This window comes from Accipiter gentilis, chromosome 8 (genome assembly GCF_929443795.1).
Source record: "Accipiter gentilis chromosome 8, bAccGen1.1, whole genome shotgun sequence".
NCBI classification, from domain to species: domain Eukaryota; kingdom Metazoa; phylum Chordata; class Aves; order Accipitriformes; family Accipitridae; genus Astur; species Astur gentilis.
In genome coordinates this window covers 5434580-5459355 of record NC_064887.1, presented here as the reverse complement: position 1 = coordinate 5459355, position 24776 = coordinate 5434580, and the positions used below count along the sequence as shown (strand labels likewise).

The window sequence follows — 24776 nt, the reverse complement described above, 5'->3', positions numbered from 1 at the left end:
CTTGAACGAAACAAGCCAGTCCTGAAAAAGGCTAGACACGCGCTGACTTCCCAGCACTCTCCCCCCAGATCCTTGGGAAGGCAGCAATGCACAGGCTCGTGTTTGCTTCTCCTCTGCCTGTGTGGCAAAGAATGCAACTCCAGGGCAGGGAGCTGAAAACAAGTAACACCCCCCCTGTGTGCTGGGGGTATAAATACAACACGCATTGTTCCTTTAGGCATATTTTCCTGCTCCGAGATGCAAAACTCCACTCAAAGTGCTATTTGTAAGCTTTTGTGGGGTATTACATAAAAAAGAGTACTGCCACTGAACAGCACAGGCTTAAAAACTTCACCTCATTCCTCCGATACCAAGAGGCTGCTATGTTACCAGATAACATAGGAAGTCAGATGGGACTAGAGATTCCCTGTGCTTACAGTGAAACTGAATTACCTAAATGCTTTTCCTACATGAATAGCATTACACGAAGACTTCACCATACCCAGATTACTACATTGTTGACCCTGAAGCAGAAAAGAAAAAGAATTCCTAATAACGCTGTGTAAGAGCAAACAAGAAACAAAACTCACAACTGCTTCAAATGCTGCCCAGGCACAGCCTGACTGCTATCTGAGTTCCACTAGCAGAAAACTGCCTTACCTACATTAAAGTCAATAAAGTCACACCAGCACAAAATCAATAGCGTTACATTTGACTTATATTGGCGTAACTCCATTGATTTTAATGGAGTTGGAGTTACACCAATTTTATGCTGGTGTATCTGCATTAGTGTCAGTGAAGTTATGCCGGCGTGACTGATGTAAACAACACCAGACCAACCAACCCCTATATGTCTAAAATTCAATGTCATTAAAGCAACAAGAAAATGCAAATCTGTACATTACCAAAGCAGGGTCTTTCGAATTTATTTTTGCAAAGCAGAAGAATGGCTCTTTTGCGATCCTCTCGACACTACAGAAATGGAGTGAAGACTAAGAAGGGAAAAAGGACAAAGTACACAGTTGGGATCACAGTATTCTGTAATTAGACCTGTTAAATGATTACTAAAGCACGGTGGTGCAATCATCATACTGAAGGAAAGGGAGAAGTATGCAGTCAGGAGCATCACCAGGGAGAAGATAAAAGCAATGTCAGAGACACCACGTTTTATATTTAAATGCAAATTCCTCACAATCAGAATCTGTGCCTTCTAATTGGAAGAAAAGGTTATGGAATTAAATGTCTGACATCCTGGACAGCTCAGCATGTTTTTTAAGTGGCACAGTAAGTTGAAGGCAACTTATTAATCTCCTGTCCTTTACAGAAGTATCTTAATTCAGCTCCTTTTTTTTTTTTTTTTTTTAATTTCAAGATGACTTCCTTAATACTGCAAGTGAGACTGAACTGGGACTCACCCTCTCATTCATTTTAAATAAAATACAGCACAATACCTACACAAGATCCAAACTTAAGCTATACTTTGAAATCTGAAGTAGAGCTTGAAGTGATGCCTTATACTGGCCTTCTTAATGGATGTGAATTTTGCACCAACTTTTTCAAGGCCCTTTGAGATTTGCTCAGTCACGAGTTAACCTATACATCATGCCCTTCAATTTTCTGAATGCTTTCTGACATTACAGCAAAGCAAAGCAAACTTTCCCAATGTCAACAACAACAAAAAACCCCTATGCCAGAATTTTTATTCACTGCTATTTTTCAACACTCAGCCCTTGTTCCCTAACAATTAAGTATTAGGAAAATTAATCAGAGGACTTCACCTTGCTGTAAACGGACTTTTGATTTATTACACCAAACCCAACCACCAGACTTCTACCAAAGTTCACTGACTAGCAGAGCAAAGGGGAAAAAGCTTTCTGGGACCTTAAGTATGAGTTTACACGTACAAGCAAAAATTATGTTTACATTGTTGTGCCACAACTAACAAATATCAGTATTTTAAATGGTCTTGTAAATGAGTTTTAGCTACAGGAATACTTTTGACAATTCCATTTCAATACTCCAGTCTTCAAACCAGCAATGTCACTCATGAAGATAATTCTACACAACTGCTAAGATGAACAGCAGGCAGACTTCTGAACGATACCAAACAGAAGTATTTGAGAATGGCTGCTAGATTTTACTGAGAAATTTCAAACCAGTCTGATGACGTTACACACTACTCCACAAATGCCTCTGCTTTGTATCAGTAAGAACATTAACCACTTTAAAAGGGCGGAAGCACCTCCCATAAGAAGTCAAGCTCTATGCATTCTCTGTTTGTGGGTAAGATTCAGCAGTGTTTCTAACTAATAAAAGACAGCACTCTTCCCACAGCTGGAAAATATACTAAAGGGGGGGGGGGGGGGGGGGAATATCACCCGACGGTTTAACCCTTGAACCTGCGTGGGCCAGGTGTTGTTTTCTGTATCACAATTCCATACAGAGAAACATTAATACAGGGAAACACACCGGTCTTCACTATGCTATAACCATGCAACTGAAGGGGTCTACACAACCACATCACACACTTACAGAATCAAAGCCTAAGTGATCAGGTTTAGAAGTGATTCTACACTGTAAAAGGAGTTACTTAAAAGAAAAATCAAGCCACTGCCAGGCTAAAATGTCAGGAAAAAAAAAGATGCCCTTGCTTATTCAGATGGGGAACTCTTAAGCAGCTAAACGAGTATAAGGACCTGCACGAGTCGTAATGCATCACAAAACCATGCTTATTTTCTGAACATTTTTAAAAATCACCCAAGTAGCATGCAGTGAGGAACCATTCACCTTCTACTGTCATGCTACAGTTTATTCTCTCTGGGAAGCAGTTACAGGACAAATGCCAAGCTACAGAAGGTATTTTTCCAGCAGCAGCATCTGGCTTCTTGGCAGACTCCTCAGGCAATTTTATTGGAAGCTTTAGAGATGCTATTGGGTCAGTCCTAGTTATATTGCTCATGAGCTGTCTGGCAGTTTCTTCTTCCTAGATGTCATAATCCTCCTGATTTACCTTGAAGGAATTAGCACACTTTTATCCATTTCAAAAACAGTTGACCTGCAAGGCATTTAAGGGCTATCTACAGAGACATAGTAAAAGTCACTGGTCTAAATCTGTGTACCTTCAAGCCAGCAGCATTTCGGCAGCCATTGCCTAATGCATCATCAAGAAAGCAAGTAAGCCATGCAAAAACTGCGTGTGTGTGTCTCACTGGTAAACTGAATGCATTCCTTATCATTAAAGGAAAAAAATACAGTTAAAAAAAAAAAAGAAAAAGGTAAGCTGGGGCAACAGCAAATCTGTGCCTTTATTTAATATGAACTGCTCTCATACAGCGAAGACAGTACTGTGCTGCATCCTGTAGTAAGGGGCAGTGCACATGAAGTCAAGGAATGCTTCTGGCAGACGGCAAGCATAAATTGAAATACAAGGGGATCCGCTAAGTCAACGGAAGGAAAACAATTTCTAGGAATCTGCTTCTTGCAACTCCTCCATTAAACGCAGTGCCTCCGAGCGTAGCAGGGGCATGTGGAAGTAAAGACAGCCTATGTCCTTTGCTCTCCCCACTGCCTGTCCCTTCCCCCTCTCCAACCCCAGCAGCTAAGATCTGCATTATTCTGCAGCTGTGATCATGATTAATCCTCATCCAGAAGGATGAAAGACAGGATGCTGGTTTTACCCTCCCTCTTTGCATACCAACAAAATCAAGTCCACAACGAAAAGGCTTTATGTCAGTTTAGAGCAGTCCTCTGGGATTAATACAGAGAAAGGGGACAGAATGCTATAGAAAATGCATTTCTAGTCCCTAACACAGGCGGGATCCTCCTTTTTTTTAAAAGACTTCTGTGCAATTACTTACAAGAAATATACTCCTTAATTAAAAAATATATATAAAATATGCAGATGTGTCCATTAGGTCTACTTTTTTTTTTTTAAAGACTTTCTCACAAAGATATGCCTGGCTCTTTTCTTGTCCCGTCCCCCCCACCCCTTTTTTTTTTCCTTTCAAGACTTTTCAGAGACATTAGAGTAGGAAACTCCCACAAAATCCTGTACCAGCTTATTTTCTAGGAAAAAAGTCCTAATGCCCAAAGGTAAATATTACTGGTACAAGAAATGTACTCTATAATTTAATAAAGGGCTATGGATCTTGGATTTTCAGTAACAGGAGTACACTGAGCAACATAAGAGAAGATTGACAGCACTAAGAAAGATGCACATATCCAGGTCAAGCAAAAAGCCAAACGGAGCTCTGTCATCAGCAGAGTGCAACTAAATCCAACCAGACACAGAATTCAGACTTACCTAATGAGAATTGACTAATATAATTCCGTTTTACGCAGGGCAAAACATATTCTGATTACAGGCCAGTGGTGCTCGCAAGTGCTAAATTTAGGTATTATTAGGGCCAGGTGAACCATTAAGTGAACTAATCTCAATTTTATCCATATCAAAGATTTGTACTGTCCACAAATTAACTTCTCAGATTTAAACCATGTATTCACTCTCATTACTTCACATGTCTTTTGGATATCCCCATTAATTAAAATTTCTGCAGAATCACAGTATGCATTGACAATGCAGCCTGGGTTTTAAAATGCCGTGCCATGGCACACACTGAAAAATCAATTATTTAGGCTCCAGTACCTGAATAGAAGTTACTGGCACACTAGAAATGAAACCATATTTTAGAGGAGATGTAGCACAGATTCCCTTGTTTACAAGCTTGTTGCTGCAAGTACTAAGCAATCTCAATGATCAGGTGAACATCTGAATACACGCTGAAGACTAAACTTCCAGTGATGCCCTAGTTTTCACTGACTATACAAACGAGATGAAAGTTGCACACACAGGCAAACAGAGGGTTTCCTGGATGCAGTGAAGATCTAAAATATTTTTTATAAACTGCCTTTGATTATACAGTCTCAACAAGGCCTGTAAGTTGAGAGAGCAATCAGGAATAACCATCAAATGAGTGTACTTCAGTACAGCAAAAAAAATAATCAATTAAAGATATAAGTAAAATATTGATCTACCTTGCGCACTGCTCTCCTGAAACACCTGGTACACTTAAAACAATGTACATTATATTTGGGGATAATATAACCTAATCTGAAATACTCTGCTATAATGAAAAACAATTGTTTAGCCAGCCAAGTTTAAAGCCAAAAGGTGAAGAACATCTAATCTAATTAAAATGAGAAGGAATTTAGGAACGCAGAATTTACTTACTCCACTTGGAATGTGGCCAGGACCATTGGGTTAAGCACCCATGCCCTTGTGAAAGGGCCACGAGAACTCAAATGACTACCAGCGGTCAGCCCTCAGCTCTATTTCTCCTTTGAGCAGGGCACCCTTGGCAGCCACGTGCCCTCTAGCTAAGCCCCAGGGAAGAATTCCAGCTCCTGAAATGCAGCCTTTCCAGCACCTCCTTGGGACCTTCCTCACGATGCCCAGCATTAGGCAGGCCTGGCCTTGCCCAGCTTATGAAATTAGACAGGCTCTCGGTACAACACGGAGAGACTGCAGATGATGTCCAATTAAAGCCGCTGGGATAAATATGCGTTCAATGAAGTTATTGCCTATGTGTCGCTTAACATTTTGGTTTGTTTGGGTTTTTTCAGTTCCACAGACTAAATAGTAGGCAGCAATAATATTAGTTTTGGAAGAAGTGTGATGTTTTTGTTACCCACTCAAGTTAATTAATGAAAATAATGTCAGAGTTACAAAAATCAGAGATGATTAAGAACTTGAAGACCATCCTACCCATTTCTCTGCCAAGGAGGATTTGTTTTGAACAGCACATTCTTCTGTTCTTCATCAGACTTTTTTAAATCATGCCAGCAGTAAGAGTCACATCTCCTTCCTTCAGAGGCATTCATACATTCAGACTGCTTCAGAGGAATAAGTAAAACCTGAGAATAGAGGTCCTGCCAACTTCATATCATTATTCTGAGTTAACTGCTAGGAGATTATCTTGAGCAATTACTCTCGTCCCTTACTGCACACATATACCAAATACCTGTAATCCTCACATAGCTCAACTCTATCAGTGTTAAACCAATCTATCCCCTTCAGATAAGATCTAATGGTAAAATCACATACCACTGGGTTTATAACTCAGACTATTACAGCCTCCATTATTAAATATTGCTTATTATTTTGTACTTACAAAGTCAGGGAGATGTGATTTTATTGCTTGCAAATCATTCTTACATTAGTCTTACGCTGTTATAACTTCACTCTGCTTTTCCAGATAAGCTTTTTGCTTTCTGCATACTTAAATAGTAACTCTAATTATCCTTACTTGATTGCCCTCCTCTTGCAAAGCCTTTCCACAGTATCATCTGCAGTGAATTCTTCATCCTACTTAGATTTTAAAAAGCCCAAGATACATCATATTCTTTAATTTTAATAAAAGCATAGAGGTGGGGTTTTTATAAAAACACACATACTGGGTTCCATCTTCAGATATATTTTTTCCAAAAACACAGCAAGAAGAGCAGGTTACTGATGATTACATTGGTAATAGTTACAGTACAGAACAGTGCCTAGCAATAAAGTAAATTAAAAAAAAAAAAAAAAGACTATTGATGTGGTATCAGATCAGCAAAGAAAAGTTCAGTTCATTGTCTAAAAACATTGCTTCTTTTGCAAACTATGCTTAGAAGAGTTTTCTGGATTTATTTCCAACCACAGTCACAGAAAACACTTTATACTTCTAGTTCACAGGTACACAGAAGCTACATGAGGCTACAGAGTAGTTACAATTCATGATATTTAATGCATTAACTCAGGTAATCCATTCAAAAAAACGCAAGTTACAGATGCCAAAACCACAATAAAATCTGAGTCAAAACTAATGTTTCCTACAAGAATTTTATTAGTCTTTTTGGTCATTTTTATAGAGATTTTGCTATTTTGATTATTGATGACGTATTTTGGTTTAATTATACTGGTCTTTGGTAATAGCATGTGTTGTTAAAGTTGCCTGACATTTCCCATTATGAATTCTCTTTTTAGCTCCTTATAACTTCAACAAACCAAAGTATATCTACTGAGAGCTGACATCTTGCATGCCACTTAGCAAAAGTAGTGATACATACAGTTCAGTCTCCCAAGACCTCATCCTGCTGCCCTGAGGCATGAGATCTTCCCTTCCTCCTCCTACCTTGCTCAGTAAACAACAGTTTCCTACAGACCGTGACTGCCTTTATCATGCAATCCTGATTTTGATCCTCCAGCTCAGATTTGTTCTTTTGCGCTGAGACTTTACATGGAAATAAAAGTTACTATGTGACTGCATACACAACTTTACATTCAGTTATCTTCCATCTGGACAATGTTAAATTTAGCATTTCTTTACTGATGTGCTTGGCTCTGTAATAGTAATTTACATTTTTATGTATGTGTGTAATAACATACAGGAAAAAGAGACAACACAGGTGTACCACAACCATATTGCAGTGTCTTCTCGAGTTCAGCTTGTAAGCTGCGTTCTTTTGGCACCTACACCTGCAAAAGTTACTTTAGCAATACATGGTAAGAGTCTGGCAGAAGTGGCTATCCCTCAAAGACGACTTTGGCAGAGAAGGACAGGAAAGAAAAACAAGAGGTCCATTTGTAACTGTGACTTTCAGGTCTGTTTCTGTCAAAGTAGTATCAAAAAGTGCTTGGAAAAACAAAACACAGTCTTGAGGCCCTGAATGCTCGCAGAGGGCTTCTATTATAAGGAATGCACTACTTCATTAAATAAAACCAACCAACCAACCACACACAGTAGTCCATTTTTGAGCCAAAGACTTTCCTTGGGAAATGTGACATTCAGCCAAGAAAAAAAGCTTCTCTCTCATCTTCTCCATTCCTCTCCACATATTATACACCACTGAAGACTGGTGGTGCTTTATCTACCACCACCTCAAAACCACAACAAAGTACCACAGTCACTCCTGAACCAGCTGGTTTCAGGTACAGCACCGACGAGAAGGCGGGACAGCAGGATACTGGTTCTACAAGCTCTGGCAAGGCAATCAACAGGGCTGACCTGACCAAACTAATCAACTGGGAATAAAATTCTGCTGCTGTGCACATTCAGCACCAGGATACATTGAGAAGCAGCCTGGCTGAAGAAGGCAAGACTGTTTGCCAGTTTAGTTTCCCATAAGGAGGCTAGCTCATAATCTTGGAACTGCCCAAGATGATGACAGAGGGGGTCATGAGGGCAAGTTCAGAACACCTGCAATACAGCCTCTGGTCCAAATAGACAAGAAAGCATATCTGTGTTCTGGATAGGGTTTTATTTTCCTTTTATTTTCTCCAGATTGATGACTTTGAAAGGAACACGTGCCTTGAGACCTACAGTAGACATGTCCCATTGTGATTTATGCTTTACTCTGCTATAAGCCACTGCTCTGATAAAACCATAAATAAATGTATGGATTCTGCTGGCTGGGTCCAGCCGCAGGGACTGAGCCTGCACTGGAGTCAGCACCAGGAGGCCAGAGATGACTCCTCATCGGAGCTGAACAGCTCGGAAACATTGCAAGGAGAATAACTGAGACAGATCCACAGTGACCTTCACAAATATCTTCACAAAGTTGGCTGTGATTTAAGAGAAAGTTATATGGGTAACAAGAAGGTGTTCAACCTGTTAATACATTTAAAGCAAATACTTCATATTAATAAAAGCGTTTAAATTCTTTTTTTTTTTTCCAGCAAGTCTTAGCATTCCTATCAGGACTGAAGTGTAACTGAAGAACAATTGATGTCACCAGATCATAAGCAAACACAAGTGAGGACGCCTAGCCTTTTAGCAGCAAAGTAACCCTCTGTCAGTCTACTCAAGACCAAACCACAAGAATATTCAGAATATTACTGGAAGAATAATTCTGTTTGAAGCTCAGTAAGCAACGCCTACGTTTTTTTATGTGAAGTAATTTGATTCTATTTTTATCCATTAAAGAACATTTGGATTAACAGATTGAAAAAGTTCATTCATGGCTTTATATCTCTATGACTGTTACAAACACTCCCCCCTGCTGCCCATATAATTAACCAAATCAAGGCAGAAATTACATTTACATAAGTCTTGAAAATATTTAAAAATCATCCTTAACATGTGTGATTTCATCTTATTTTACTTATGAGTCCAAAGTTCTATCCTGAATGCCATTTCTATAGAAGTTGAGTGCCAAATATTACAAAGTTCCAATTTTACTGTCTATTTGAAAATATCCTGACAGCATTCAGGCAAATTAAATTTAAAATTAAACTTAAAGCAAAGCCTTTGCATGCCACCGTAATATTTTAGGCAACGATTTCAAGAAAGGAAAGGCAGAAAACAGACTGTGCATATACTATAGTTCAAAATAGATTCCTCATGTCAAATGGCATAATTTTTCCTTTTTTTGCCATTAAAGAGTTATTTTAAGTCTTCTGCTGAATATATTTACATTCATAATGAAACTTCTTCAGTGGTTCTTTCTGAATTACTATGTATGCTTTAACACTGCATACACTAATAGTGTACACATATATACAAATCCACACATAAATATATGTACTCATGCACACAATATTAATGCAAAAAGAATTATTGGAAGTTTTTGACTGGATGCTACCCCCTGTAAATATGTTAAATGTGAACAGCGCTTATAGCTGGGTTCATTAACTAAAAATGTTGCTGTTGTCTGCACAATTCGTATTGCTCTCAGAAGAATGGATGACATGTAAAATGCTAATTTACAGACTCAGTTCTTTTCAATTTAATATCAGGGTCTCCCTCCACTAGGAAAATCAGTGGTCACTTACTACAATCCTCATAGAATAACTTGAGCCGAGACCTCATCAGCACCTAAAGATAAAACTCTGTAGGCAGTCTTCTCCAAGAAAAAGAAGGGGGGGGAACCACACACACACACACACAAAAAAAAAAAAAAAAAAAAAAAGAAAAGAAAAAGAAAGGTTTTGAATGAGCTCCAAACACATTTTCTGACATGTTGCCATGGAAAAATGGTATCCCAAAAGCCACAGTCCACTGTGATTGACAAATGTCCCATCTTCCAAGAGAAGAGTCATTATACACAGAGTAGCAGCTAATGTTATTGTAGATAACTCTTCTCACAATTTCAGCTGCTCATCACCTTTTTCTTCTTCAGTCCTTTTCCTAAAATCCCTAGCTCTAGAGCATCTGCAATCTGAGAAATCCGCTCACATCCAGTCTGGGAGCTACTCTGAACTCCCACACCAAGCATGGAATTTCACTTTATCAATTAAGTTTGGACCTCATGTCCCCATTATAGGTTGATGCAGCACTTGGTAAACAGATACAGTTAGGATATTTACTTAAAAACCACATTACTTCTTCAGACTAAAACACTAGCACTGGTATAGCCATTATTCCCCAAGACATTCCAGGACTGCACTCTACCACAGCTGTACCAGCTGCCTCTTCTTTAAATATCTATGACACCCAACTACTTCAGAGGCCATAAATAGTAATTTATTGCTATTACAATGTATTATGCTTACAAATAATCACATTATTTATGTCTTTAAATTTCAGAGCAGGTTTTTCAGTTGTTTCATTTCCCTTTCACAGATACAGCACCTTTCCACAGGGCCTCACCACCTCCCTGTCAACAGGGCTCCCAACCCCTTGATGTACAAACTATTTTGGTTTCAAAGATCTATTCTACACAGGGTAAGTTTTTAGCAGCAACTTAATGCCTTCAAATTCTTTTCTGTAACCTCCATGTTAGTTTATCAGAGCAGTCATTAAGCCTGGGCACTTTGAGGCTGATGGGTATATCTAAGCTAGCCCACCTCGAGCTAATTGCGTTCAATTTAACATTCTCCAAGCACTGGCAGTCCTCATTCAAGCCAAGTGTGAAAGTTTTTAAATTAGCTTTCACAGTTTGATTCACAGACAGCAAATGCAAAATGGCACAGGATTAATTTTTTCCCCAACAACACAGTGCAACAAAATCGCCCAAAGGCTATTTTAGTTCATTTGCTTTAACTATTAGGGAAGATTCACAGCTCAGAGAATGCTCCAACAGAGACAAAAGCTCCAGAGGACTTCCAAAGCTTAATATTGCCCCCATTAATTAAAGTACCATACATTTGTACAGCCTTTCCACTTTGTCACTAGATGTTAAAGTGGAAGTCTAGACCATTTAAGACAAGCCACACTGATTATTGCTTAAAAGATTAACATATCAATACATTTTTCTCATTTTTATTACAGATCACATTTTTTAATATTTAATAAAGTCTGGCATTGGACTGTAAAATGGGCTATATAGAAATCCACATTTTCCTTGGGAAGTACAAATCTTTCCTTCACATGTAACCTGACAATATCTCTTCTGATGAGTGTGCTTTCATTTGCCAAGATACAAGTCAAAAAGGAAGCTAGAATATTGAATAACCTATTGCAAAAATGATTAGGTAAGTCCCACCAAAAAATGGCAGAGTGGGATGGAAATTTAGCTTTCGTGGCACTTTTCATTTTCCCAGCAATTACCACTAGGCGCATACACCGAGTTTATATGGTCAACTTTCTGAACATGCAAAGTCTCTTCAACAAAACTTTCAAGTACACAAATTCCCCTTTGAGTAAGTACAGAGGGTGTGTATCAGCTGCAGCACTGATAAATAGAAAAGTTCAAGACATACAAAACCTGATGAAATACTCTAACTCAGTCTTCAGAAGAAAATTATTTATCCAATTTAAGAGGCAAACTAAAATCTCCACTAAGAATTTAGCTCATCTTGTCAAGGTACATATCAGAATACTAGATAAATCCCCATTCTTACAATGTGGTACATGCATACTAGACTGCACTACTGCAGCCTTAAGTATCAGAAGAAATAACATACAGTGAGATCAAAGTCTGCTAACTTCAATGGGAGTCTTTCTATTATCTTCAGAAGCTTTTACATAAGGTCCAAACCTCATAACCACTCTTTAATTCAAATTATTTCTAATACTCTAACAACTAATAATTCTAATCTAATCTAATAACCGTATCAATAGTGGTAACTCACATCACAGATGGGAACTATCTTAAGGTATAAAAAGTATTTATAGTGAAATTTAAAAAAAAAGAATTTGCATGCACAGATGGACTCCAGCTTCATACTTCAGATTCCAGATTTGATATAACCTAGGATTTGCAGGTCATCTGACAAACTATAAAGTCAAAGACCCATCTGTAAATGTCAAAATGTTAGTCACTGAGGTGGATACAATTTAGGTACTTCTTGATAGGATGCAGAATACTCATCTCAAATATCAACCTAGTTTTACAAATATTTTCTATTTTGTGTCAAGAAGTTACATATTTGCACTACGGTGATCATAAACATCACCTTATTTTGTAAATAGGAAGCCTCTTTCATGGTAGATTTGCAAGCAAAGGACATGAGGAAATCCGTATTTGTTAAGATTTTAAAATAGAATCGACACTGTCTGTTTAGTGAAAAATATTTACAGGTTATTTTAAAAAAAAAATAAATAATCTTGCAACTCTTTCTTCAAGCCAATTCCAGTATTATGCAAACTCCAGACAAGTCCATAAGACCCAACACAAACGCATCACCGTCTGTCAGCAGGCAGTAAGAGGCAAGAGGAAAACCTTCACACACAGGATCACTACAAGACCACACACAAGATCCACGAACTAGCTTAGTTTCAGTGATATTAAAATTTGATGAGTTTGCATTTAAAATCTCCACTTACAGTAAGAATCATCTACACATAAGCCTAGGTAATAGGAATGCAGCTCGTGTGAATATAACTAGGTCAGACCCTGAACTAGCCAAGATAAGGCTGTGAAGAGCGAGCACTGCTAGCGGTGGGCAGGCTCGCACAGCCTCCTTCAATCCTGAGCTGGCACAGGTGAGGTGGCACATGAGCAGTACTGCTGCTGTCTAGACTGAAGTTAACTTCGGTCCAGCTACTGCAACTCTACACGGTAATGAAGAACAATTTGGATATGTCTTTATACTCATTTCATAAAATCTGTTCTGATGATGCTTAGGTAACAGAATACTTAGATGAAATTTCATTGATTTAAATATATCAGAAAATCTAAGTTAACACATACAAAAATACAGAAGTGAGAAAAGAGATTATTTTTTAAAAAAACCTACTTTGCTAAAGACTTTAGACCATTAGATCTTACATGTAACTGCACACAATATGAATTCTCAAGATAAACAATCATGAAACTTTACAGCCTTAAATATAATCCAGCCCACTATGCGTGCAACTTCTTTTGTGGTAAGTACAACTCAAATGTTCTCCGAATTAACTTCCTAAACTTATAAGGCTTTATCAGCTCAGATGGTAAACAACTACAGGTTATTTGAGAGCTAAACTTCTCAGAAACTGCAAGAGAGACACAATCCAATTGCTACTGAAAGTAATGAATACACTTTTCTGGTCACCTCATGTCAGGTGCTAACAGATACCAGAGTCACTACACAACACATTCACATGAGACATCACATGTTTGTGAATATTTATGCTTAAGAAACTTTGAATTCTATCCAAATGTAAATGCCAGAGTATAACTGATCAGTCATGATCATGAAAGTCTTCCAGAATATTCTCATTTCCAAAACAAACTAAGACAGTGAAAAATTCAGGTTTTGGTGAAAGTGAATTGTCAATGGATTATTGGCAATGCCAGAGCAGGGACAAAGCATTCAATGGGAATGGAAAACAGCCTCAGTATAAACAAGCCCACATAGGATGACTATATAACACTTTGCAAATAGTAAGCAGTAAATGTATAGGCTATCCAGTTGTTAAGTGAGGTACAGAACATAATTAACACATTTTAGATACCAGGATTCTGACATTCAAAGTAGAGCATACAAATGACAGAAGCAGCATGTCTAAAATTCTTGTGGTCATTTGAAAGTCTCAGCTAGTACATTTCAACTTATGGAAATCCACATGTATTTTAATTCTGAATAACTAATTAATGCTGATCTCTACTGAGCACATGAAAATATCTACGGGCTGATGAAAGATACTCCCCCTTAAAAATACTGATTCCATCTGAAAAGCAACATGCACTCTAGACCAGCACAAAACACAAGCATTCCCCTTCTATGGTTACTGATAAAACAGCTGCAAGCATCTGCAAAGAAAGATTTTTTTTTTTCCTCCAGCACAGATATTGGCGTTAGTTGGAGGTAAAGCACATGCAGTTTCAGCACAATCTCGGCTATTCTTTGGGGATCTTAGTGGATAAAAATGATTCCTGATATTAAGGACTGAGGACCAAAGCAACTTGCTTGCATCTGAAAGCCATTATGAGGCTCACTAAAGGCAGCAAGCACAATATAGTGTACACTCACATATACGTGACATCTGTTTTGGTGGGTTTTTTTCTTATTACACCGATTTTATATTTGGATCCTTCAACTCTTCAGATGGGTCTTGTTTTTTGCTCTTCTCTGTGCACACTAAGATAGGGACCTTATAGGGACCAGCAGGGACCTTGTTTGTGACAGGCATTCTCTACAGAAAAAACACAAGTGCATTCAGATCTATCTTCAGACAGTAACCCCAGCTCAAAATTATTTCTGACCAAAATGACTTCTAGAATTTTTCTTTTCTACTAAGTATCAAGTGAACTTAAATTATAATCTTTAGACAAAAAACTGCCTTTGAGCTACACACCCACTGTCCCAAGTGGGCCAGGGAATATTCTAGGACCACCAAGTGCATTTCTTTAACAGAGAAGAGGGAGAACTGCTGAAGATGAGGAAGGTAAGACAGGAGAAGATGCTGCAGGCCCTGAGTCCTCAGAGTGCCTGAAATTAACTGCTGGCAAACAATTGTTTGGGTTTCCCACATAACTTCCTACCAACATAAAACATTCCCATGTAAAAGTTCACAGTGCTAATCATAACCGTAACATCTCCTTTTAAACGCATTTTGACTGTTTCAAAATAACGTGACATTGATACTTCTCATTTATTTTTTTCCTGTTGAACTCCTGTTTTGAAAAAAGTGCAGCTCATACTCTTTCTGAAGCTTTTTTCCCCCCATGTCCAACTTGAAAGCTCACTTTTGGCCTCACAACGACAAAGCTAGGTCTCTGTCCAAACACACCATAAAAGCTCATTCCTTCCTTTCTCACGCTTCAGTCACAATGTGTCCCATTTCCTTCCTAACATCCCCTTTCAAAAAGTTTTTTATATTTTTTAACAGAAATGTCTTTTCAGCTGCTAAACAAGAGAGACCCAACAAACAACCGTATGGCATGCGTAGGAGACGAGTAAGGCTTGCGCTTTTGACAGCAATGAGCTGCTCATGGAAATGCAGCCTCAGCTGTTAAAAAAGATACCCAGTATAAAGAAATATTGAGCATAATCAGGTCTCACCAAAGCGTGAACCACTAGTAGTAGCTTTGTGTACTTAGATGCATAAATATGCATTTCAGTGACTAGTTTTAAAATAAACATCTAGAACATCAGTTCAGTGCATATACATGCACATTTTATAGATTTGACTAAAAAAGCAGACAAACTGACACCAGCAAAATTATACCTGTTTCCACAGCAACACAGTTCCTTGAGGTAAAGGAGAAGTAAGGCTAACTGCTAGCGATTGACACTATTTTACCTTTTTGCATTTGGCAGGAATTGATAATACAAGAGAGACATTAGATACAGCAAAGAGGCCTTGCAGCGGTAAAAACTGCTAAACAAATGCTCAAAAAAGTAGCAAAATAATGTTACTGCTTCAATATATTACTTTATATATTGACTAGATGGTCTATATAAGTGTGTATATATATAAAAAAGCCTGTATCTACTTAATACAGTCTTCAATTGGCAATTCATAACTCAAAAAAAGCAAGTGTTGGTTAAACGAAATGCTACCAAAGAAAGAGTTAACATGCAAATCATCAGTTTAATGCCGTTTCTGATCTGTAACAGCATGGAACAAACAACTTCAAAACAGCTATGCTGGGGCAGAGCTGTGCCAATTTACACTAGATCCAGGATCTGTCCCAGTGTATAGTTCCTTCATTCGCTCCATTAACTCATGTTTGCCAGAAACGACATAGTACTACTAATGGGTGCATAAAGCTATTCTGCACCTGTTGATTGCCAAGGGCATCTGTGCAAACACAATGAAATGGAAAGAAGTGAAGCAGGGAACCCTACCGTTAGAAATAAATCTAAATCAATACAAATAAAACTTAAGCACTTGGCATATATGGCTGACTTCCTGCTAACTATAAATGGTATCAAGGCATGTTTTTAGCCCAATACTACCTAACAATGTTTAAATAAATCAGTTTATATCTCACCAAACAATATTCTTTGCATTTAACTGTCCTAATGCAAAACAAAGTCAATCTTCAAGTGGCAAATGCTCAAGATGAATGAACATGTTGAGTTTAAGAAAAGTTTGTGTTTCTTTCAAGGAACTACACGGCTACTTCTGTTTTCTCACTAGGTTCAGTGCTGTTTTATTTTGATGGCCCAGAGAGAATCACCAGTCCTGGTAGAAAATCTTCAGCTCTGCTTTGTGTTACTCCTATTTCCAAGACAACCAGTACAAAGCAACAGTACAAATCCAAGAAGTGGAATTTCCACGAGATGTTACACTTGCATGAGTAGCTGTTACTGCCAGCTGCAGCAGCCAGAATTATCAATTTACTCACTGCACAAATTTTAGAAAGCATGATATAAAAGTGAAGGCAGCCTTATCATTACCTGCTTGTTTTCATTTTAGAAAGCTGCTTCCCCTTACCTTCTTTAAGCATCTACTAACACTTTTTTTATTGCAGTTCATCTTGATAATTAATCATCATAAATTTAAAAAGATTTTCTTGCAAATCTGTCAGGTTTTTAGTGCTATTTCATTTATTACAAGACCACATGACGCATCAGAGCTCTGTATTTGAACATGACATATTTTCACTTTGTTTTGATACCACATTTGAAAATTGTTCCTATCAATCTTTCACTGGAGCCAAAACTTAACTGTCTTGTTCACTGAAACATTAAATGCCAAGTCACACAGATGAATAAAAGCATTTGCAAGATGCAAACATTTGCAAAAGTTTCCTGTAGAAAGGGTCTACAGAACAGAATCCACAGAAGTGAATCGAGTCCACAGTCAGTACCAAAAGCAATTATTCCTAATCATTTTGGTCATCAGATCACACTGAAAGTTAAAAGATTTCAGAAACAGCCTGATCTTTAAGAATAATTCTGGAAGTGTTTACAGTTCTGATTTCCAAAAAGTATTACAACTTCTATGCATTCGCCAGACTCAGCTTATGCATTGTTTAAGATCCATGATTTTCTACATCGTTCACTAGTGAGGAGTAAAAAACCCAAACAAACAGGCCATATACTTACATTCCCCATAATGCATCATTTTCTCACTACACAGTGGCAGCAAACAGGCATATCCAATACTGTATTACTTTCTTCTCTCATTCATGACGATGTCACACACAGGTTCTTTGATTCTGAAAAAGAAGCATTTCCCAGGTTCTAAGGATGGAGGTACCCCAACCAATCCATCATGCTTTGTGTGCTAATGATAGACTCATGCATAAGAGGCACCAGAAGCAGTCAGAGGCAGCAGGCATGAAAAGGAGTGAATCAACTGTCAAGGGTTGTGATCTGAAGGACTGCAAGGCTGTGATTAGAATTTTCAATCAGGACTTCCACAATTCATCACGCTACAAGGAAAGGGGGGGACATATTTCTTCATCAGCCCTTTCTGCTATTGGCATAGCAAGTCCTAGGGCATTAAAAAAAAGGAAATCTTAACATCTTACACTTACAACCAGGTACTCTTCTGGGAGAGGAGAGTAAAACATTTTCCGGGACTGCATAGCTACTTCTTTTTGTCTGCATACTCAAAACTGAAACAAGATTATTTGCAGCACAGCCTTTCAGCTGATGAAAAAGAAAACACAGCTCTTCCTCTCTCTCCTCTTGTAGATATACTTATAGACACCCAAGCAAGAAGTAGTCCTGGCAACCTTTGACTGCTGTCTTTAGGGATATGAAAAGGAATAAAACCCACCAGGAATCCTTCACCAGAATTTGCAAACACACTGTGAAACTTCAGAAAATAAAAAGGCAGAGCTCTTCACAAGGAAAGTCTTCTCACAACCTGTATGAAATCACCTGCAGCACTTGACAGCATCTAGTCACATTTTCAAAATGTAAAAAGGACTACCAAGTTGACTGAGTGCGTAAGTTCAGAGTAATCAAACACACAGCCTAACTTTGTTTTCCTTACAGTATTTGTTTTCCTTGGTACTACCTCCACTGACTTGCCAAAGAAAAGTCAATCCCACAACTCAACAGCTGGTTCTGTAGCTCTGCTACAGCCTCCCTTGTGAAACCATGAGAAAGTCACAAAAGCTTTTCAAATATTTTGCTGCTTCTTTCCTCCCCTTACTCACCGATGAAATATAGTAACTCTGTCCTTCTGAACACAAATTTTGCAAGAACTTATTCACAAAGGGGACTGCCACCTCAGAAAGCAAGTCTTCAAAAAAATACCAGCCCAGCAATTAGGAACTGGGTATTGGTGACTTGAATGAAATGCCACAGGGAACAAGTGTTCTGTCTGTATCAACAATCACTACAGAGTCTTTGTCTCAAAATCTAGATTCAAGTGACAGCCCAGGCAGATTAGACATTTATTGAAATATATGAATGAAGCGTTCTTTTAAAAGGCAATTTTCATGTTAAACTATGAATAATGAACAGTAAAGACAGTTCTTATTTGCATAATTAATGTTTCAGTTATTGATATTCCTTCAGAGGGTCACTAGCCTTTTTTCTCCAAGTTAATTAATTAATAAAGCAACTCCTTTTATGTAGGTAATTGTAATCACTTTAATACTCAAAGGCGTGTAAAATATCTGGCACTTTTTTTTTAATGTTTCAACCCTAGTGACACAACGATCATTTGCATAAATGTAAACACTGAATGGGTCCATTTAACTCCCAACTAGAAAGAAATCCTTTGAAACTAACAGGAAAGAAATACATAAATTATGGACAAACATGGCAATATGGGCAAGACCACCTTTTGTCCTTATATCACAACAATCATATTTTCCTTAACGCAAATCTCAGCTTCGAGACAATATACTGCTAATGGTGCAAATCCGTCCTCACATTTAGCTGAAGATTGCAAGCAGAAAGCTTTAAATGCGCAACATTTTACATGTAATACAGAACTTTTTCTTTTTCCATTAAGATATACACAAACAAATCATGCAAACGGAAGCCTGATCCTACAAAAACCTGTTACAGAAAGACTTATTGTCCCTCATAAGTCTTAACTTAAGTCAGGTGAGTCAGTTAATTTGCTCAGTAGCCAGAGCTTACATGCAGCTGCAGCAGATCAGGCATCATGCAAAATTCAAGGTGGAAAGGTCTACTGAATGCAGTGCTTGAAGAAGATAGGAAAGCTAAGAGGTTATAGTAGTTATGAAAATTTCCCCCCCCCCCTCCCTCTTTAGAGGCAGTACTGAGTGACCAGGTTCAGTACAATATTATGAATATCTTGAGCCAGAAGTTAATTTAAAAGCTACACAGCCTGTCTGTGAGCTGTTGTCTCACAAGTCAATTACTACAGCTTCTTGTCTGTAAATCTCAGTCTTGCTCCATTCATAATCCATCCAAAAAGCTACAGCAAAAACCATTTTAGTGGCCTCTTTCATCACGTCTCTCCTTGATGTAGGAGAATGAATACCGGGATTACCATTTTTATCACACGTAATATTCTGAAACCACTAATAACTTATACTCATCCCATTTCTGACCCTCTTTATCTACATCACCACACTTTCCGGCCAAACAAGCATCTTCATGGGGGGGGTAGGTTCCAGACCGCCCTCCTAAAGCACTGCCACACAGTTCTCCAAAGCCAATTCTTTGTTGTTAAAATTTCACGTAGAATACATCTTTTATGGTGCAATTTAATGAAAGAGAAAAAAGGGATAGAAGATGTCAGTATCTGAGTAGTGACACCACAGACTAGCTGATAACCAGAGTCCCGTCATTCCGGTATTTCCTCATCAGAAAAGTGCTACTGTTTCTACTATCAAGCATTGCTAAAACATAATTCAGGGGGGTGGGAGGTGTCTGTTTTATACAGTGCCTAGCACCACTGTGGGAAACCGAAGGGAAGGAGGGCCCCAATCCACCTGCACAGTTCTGGGGAATGGGATGGTAATATAGATAATAAATGCTATTATTTGTATTATGCACTCACCTGCACCATATCAGCTGCTAAAACCTTGCAAATATTCCAGACATCATCAAGAACCATTTCAACCCGTTTTCAGGCTGTAAATCTCAAATCTGATCTCCATCCAAGAGATTATGACAAAATGTGAAATAACCTAAATATTGAAAGTAATTTCATAGAAAATGGAAATAGATACTGTAGGAAAAAGACATTCCAGACTTGCAAATTCTCTCTTTTCTGTAATCCTTATCCACAGTCTTCCAGGGGACTATTTGATCTCTTTGTCAGCAAGCACAACTCAGAGTACTTTTAACTGCTGCAGATCTTTTTAGCCAGCGGTTGGTTGTGTATTCAACTGGTCATTCTAGCAAATGGTATTCAAAACATGCACAAGTAAGGAATGCAGCCACTAAGTAGATTATGAGTAAAACACTCAGGTATTCTTTTCTGTATTTCTCGGTAATTACTCACAGCCAAGAAGCATAATAGAGTGAGCATGCTTCTTCAGTGTCTCACTTCTAAAGGATCGATGTGGTGCAAACACAAGCACTACAGGACTTAATAGCAAGTTCTAACTGCTTCTTACAAGACAAGAGTCTCCTCGACAGCTTTCTCCCAGGCATTGAGGAGCTAGCTAAATAGCTATTAGTGTATATTCGTGTCTTTTTGTCAAAATCATACCTAATAAACACAGAGAACCTACAATGGACAGATCCAAGAGAAGATATAAACGAAATTCTAGATTAAAAAAGCTCCGTTTAATCAATTTAGCAATTTAATCTCCAGGGATAACAATTTGGCTTGCAGTGGTGGGCTAAATAATGCGGTTCAACACATTAAGAATAGATCTGTATTCAGACTGAGTGGACTGTTAGCTCAGAAAAAAGACAGGAGGGAAAAGAAATGCTGAAGTAGCTCTGTTTCCTGCCCACAGTACACTTTCTCTTCTTCATCTTCCAAAAGTATAATAATCATACATCTATCACATCTATCACAATATCTTGCTCGTTTCCTGCAAAATCTGTGTCTTAATGGGTGTCATCAAAAGAAATACCAAGTCATCTGGATGCAGCATGTGTAACATGCATAAAACATCCAGAACTCAATGTCATTAAAAAGTGGGGCTTCTCCTTTGCCATCCAGCCACTGCAGTAGTAAGGGCTGTTTTTATCATTTCATACTGCAGATACCTTCACTTCCCCAGAGTGCACTTAGCAGCAAGCCTGGAAATTTCTCCTCTGACCAAGAGGCAAGCCACCTTTCCTCTCTCTGTAGTCGTACTTTCAGCCATGTGCTTTTCCATGAGACAGTGAAAAGTTTCTCTATTGTCAGCACTGAAAGCTTCTCCTAAATTAGTTCTATATTTTTTTGCATGTAGCCACATTTTCGTCAAATTTTAGTTCATACATTTTATGAAACTGTTTGAAAAACTCAGGATTTAGGTTAGAAAAAGAACATGAAATGTAGGCTAGGCTACGGCGGGCTTTCTAGGGAATACCCCACTAAAGCAATCTCATGATAGGTAAGTTATCTTTCTTGCTGTAAAAGCAATGATTGTTGAGCACAGATTTTCAGTGGGCTCTGGAGGTTTAAAGTCTTAGAAAGACCTAATTTCATTCCAAACTATCTGCTTGCTTCCTCTGGATTTTATATCTGTATGAGTTCAGATGGAATATAGAATTGGGCAAAAAAAGTGATGATACATCATTAGGAAAAAACTTTGGTTGAATTTTCTGTATCTTATAAAAACCATGTAATGCTGTCAGGTTTGCTATAGAGTATGTGTTGTTTTGACGATCTAAAAAGGACTTTTTTCCCCAGATTAAAACCAGCACTTCAAGGTAAGAAAAAAAATTGTTACTAAATGGACAAAGTTCAGCTGGAGGGGGAGAGAAATGTAAAATTACATTTCTATTGCATCGAAGTGGGCAATGAAAACTTTAATCTATCTGTTCCTATCTCAGGCATACCTATGAGTATTTTAAAGCAGAGATATAATATCGTCCAGTGTTTTTACTATTTTTGCTCTAGTTGAGTTATAATTTGTACCTCAAAAAGGATCCATTTTTACAGATATTCATACCACCTGCCCTATTCCAGAGAGATAGGATTCACTAGCCAAGTAGCATTCCAGTTTAAACATTCTGCAGTATCAACATCTTGAATATAGTTAAAAACTTCACAGCTGTATATATTAACTAGACAGACAACAAAGAATTTCTAACACCCTGCATTTTAATTCTTCATATAGCTTCTTTTGTGATGAAAACCCTGTAAGTGAAAGGATTCCACACTCATCCTTCGTGCTGCCTTTTCAGGACATGCTGAACATCACAAGCTTCACAAAGACTGTGTGCAGTGTAGATGTCAAAACAGACTCTAGTGTTTTTGGTTGGGTTTTTTTGTTTGTTTTTGTTTTTTCTTTCTCAAGAACTATTTCAACTTGTATGTATGACCTCTACAGTTTAACTGACGACTATTCAGTGCATCAGTTACAAAAAAATAGCCATTCTCATTTCCTTTATGCTCCTCCTCAAAGAAATAAATCAGTATCTTGACTGATTGAAACACTTAACTGCCAGTCATTTTGCTTTGTCCCTTCACTGCCTCACACCAGCCTGCATGAACTCAAGAGATGCAGAGCAGTGATTAAATTGTAACATGGAGCAGAGAGCAATAACTGAGTGTTAAACAAATAACACACTTTTTCATAATTCAGTAAAATACATTATTTGATTTTGTGTGTGTTTTTGTAAGCCAGTCAAAGTAGCGGTGCTTTTTACTCATGCAATAACATTACTGCTTAATGGTAGAAAGCACAAGAGAGCAATACATGGCCTACAAATAAGAGTAAAATGTGCAAGCTTAACAATACAAGTTTATCTTCCTTATGAATTACCTAAGCAGTGCTTTTATTATACGAGAACCATTGTTTTCCAATCTGCAAATTACTTCCTGAATCTATTAACTATAACAGGAGAAATGTATTTTTCAGTCTTACTCTCTTGAAAAAAAAACCAAAACCCACAATAAATCAGTCTAAGCAGGTGAGCCTAAACCGGCAATAAGACCAAGGTTTTTGAGTATGCAATCACTGGCTCCCTATAACACTAAAGGACTCTTTTGAGGGTGGGAGCACAGAGGTGAGAGGATTTAAGTGTAAATTATACAATGATAGTACAATTCTGGAGTATTACCATGCGTGTGAGGGATTATTAAAGATCAGGTAGGATTTTTCTAACCTTACTTCAGACACCTCCAGGGAAACAAATTCTGCAATGCTCTGTAGGAGATCAAGAACAACCTGAGTATATTAAAAGACTCATAGATATAATTCCATGAACTACAAGCTTTCTTTGTAACTCAGATACCTTAAAGTGCACAACACTTCTATCACAGTCCTTGCATTTCATATGTTTTTGAAGGATGACATTTCCACTCACTGACTTAGTATTTGCATGTCTTGAATTCTCTAGTGATGGCCAAGGAAGAGTAATATTATTTTTATTCACATATCTTCCTCCCTCTAAATTCCAGCACCACCTCCCAAACTCATCTATCTAAGCAAAATGCTTCAGACACATATAGCCATTAAAAACACTATGATTTTCCTGAATACAGAAGATAGAGGTGGAGGTACTTTTATATGATCCTGAAAACTTAAGTCAACAGTCAATACCAGTATTACGTGGCAGAAGACACATTTACTATACTCTTGCTAATGACATACCAATTGCTATGAAAACTCCAGTAAGTCACAACTGAATCACCACGGGGTAGTTTGGTAGCATTAGAACTGCGAAGCAAATACAGATGGCAAGCCATCTGAATCTGCCCAAGTGCTGTGACTGCATGTACTGCATTCCTTCTTCAGAAGCTCTTAATCACTTCCTAAGTGTAACAGTTCATCAAGCTAGATTCATTTTCCAGGCTCCTCTTCTCACCAAGGCCCAAACACCAGCATAGTTTAAATTCTGCTCTCCCCAGTCAACAGGACTCTTGGTATGAATGACCTTTGCACTCTACCTCCCAGGAGTCATTAGCTGTAACACATGGTCTCAAAAGATTCACTATCACATGTGCTGATAGAAGGCAGGTTTTCCTACGGTTGTCTGACTGAAACAACCAGACACAGAGTACTTTAATGAGTACACAATCTGTATACAATATGCTCTTCCAATTACTTCTTAAATCTTTGATCTCAAGGTCAGATATTTCACTGAGAAGATTGAGCAATTTATTTATGATGCTGCTACAAACAGTAATATTGCTAAATAATTCCCTTTAAATAAGTTACCTATTTAATTTTCCTCTACTCAAAGCTAGGGCAGGAAGCACCACCTATGACTAAGGTTGCCTGGCACTTCCCACTGTAAGAGCCTCCTTCCAATTGCTTGCAACTTTGCCCGATTTTTAACTGTTCAGGCTACGATTTTACATGTCAAGTGTATCTGCTTCGGGGCAATTTTGAGGACATGAGATAAGAGCAATGAGTCGAATCACTTCCAATATTTAGACTGTATGAAAATA

The 24776-nt window shown here is 38.0% G+C and overlaps 2 protein-coding genes across 13 annotated transcripts in view; one reads left to right on the top strand and one right to left on the bottom strand.

Annotated features, from left to right (window-relative positions):
• DAB1 (DAB adaptor protein 1) overlaps nucleotides 1–24776 on the bottom strand; it is a 471207-nt gene that overhangs the window by 128166 nt on the left and 318265 nt on the right. For 9 of the 12 annotated variants that reach the window (XM_049809440.1, XM_049809442.1, XM_049809439.1 and 6 more), the window contains one exon: nucleotides 17381–17493. The exons of the other annotated variants lie outside the window; for them this stretch is intronic. The gene's annotated coding sequence lies outside the window, so the exon portion shown is untranslated. The remainder of the gene's footprint in view (nucleotides 1–17380; nucleotides 17494–24776) is intronic. 12 annotated transcript variants of the gene reach the window in all.
• The window catches only part of PRKAA2 (protein kinase AMP-activated catalytic subunit alpha 2), a 369728-nt gene that overhangs the window by 235401 nt on the left and 109551 nt on the right, over nucleotides 1–24776 (top strand). The gene's annotated exons all lie outside the window — the stretch shown is intronic.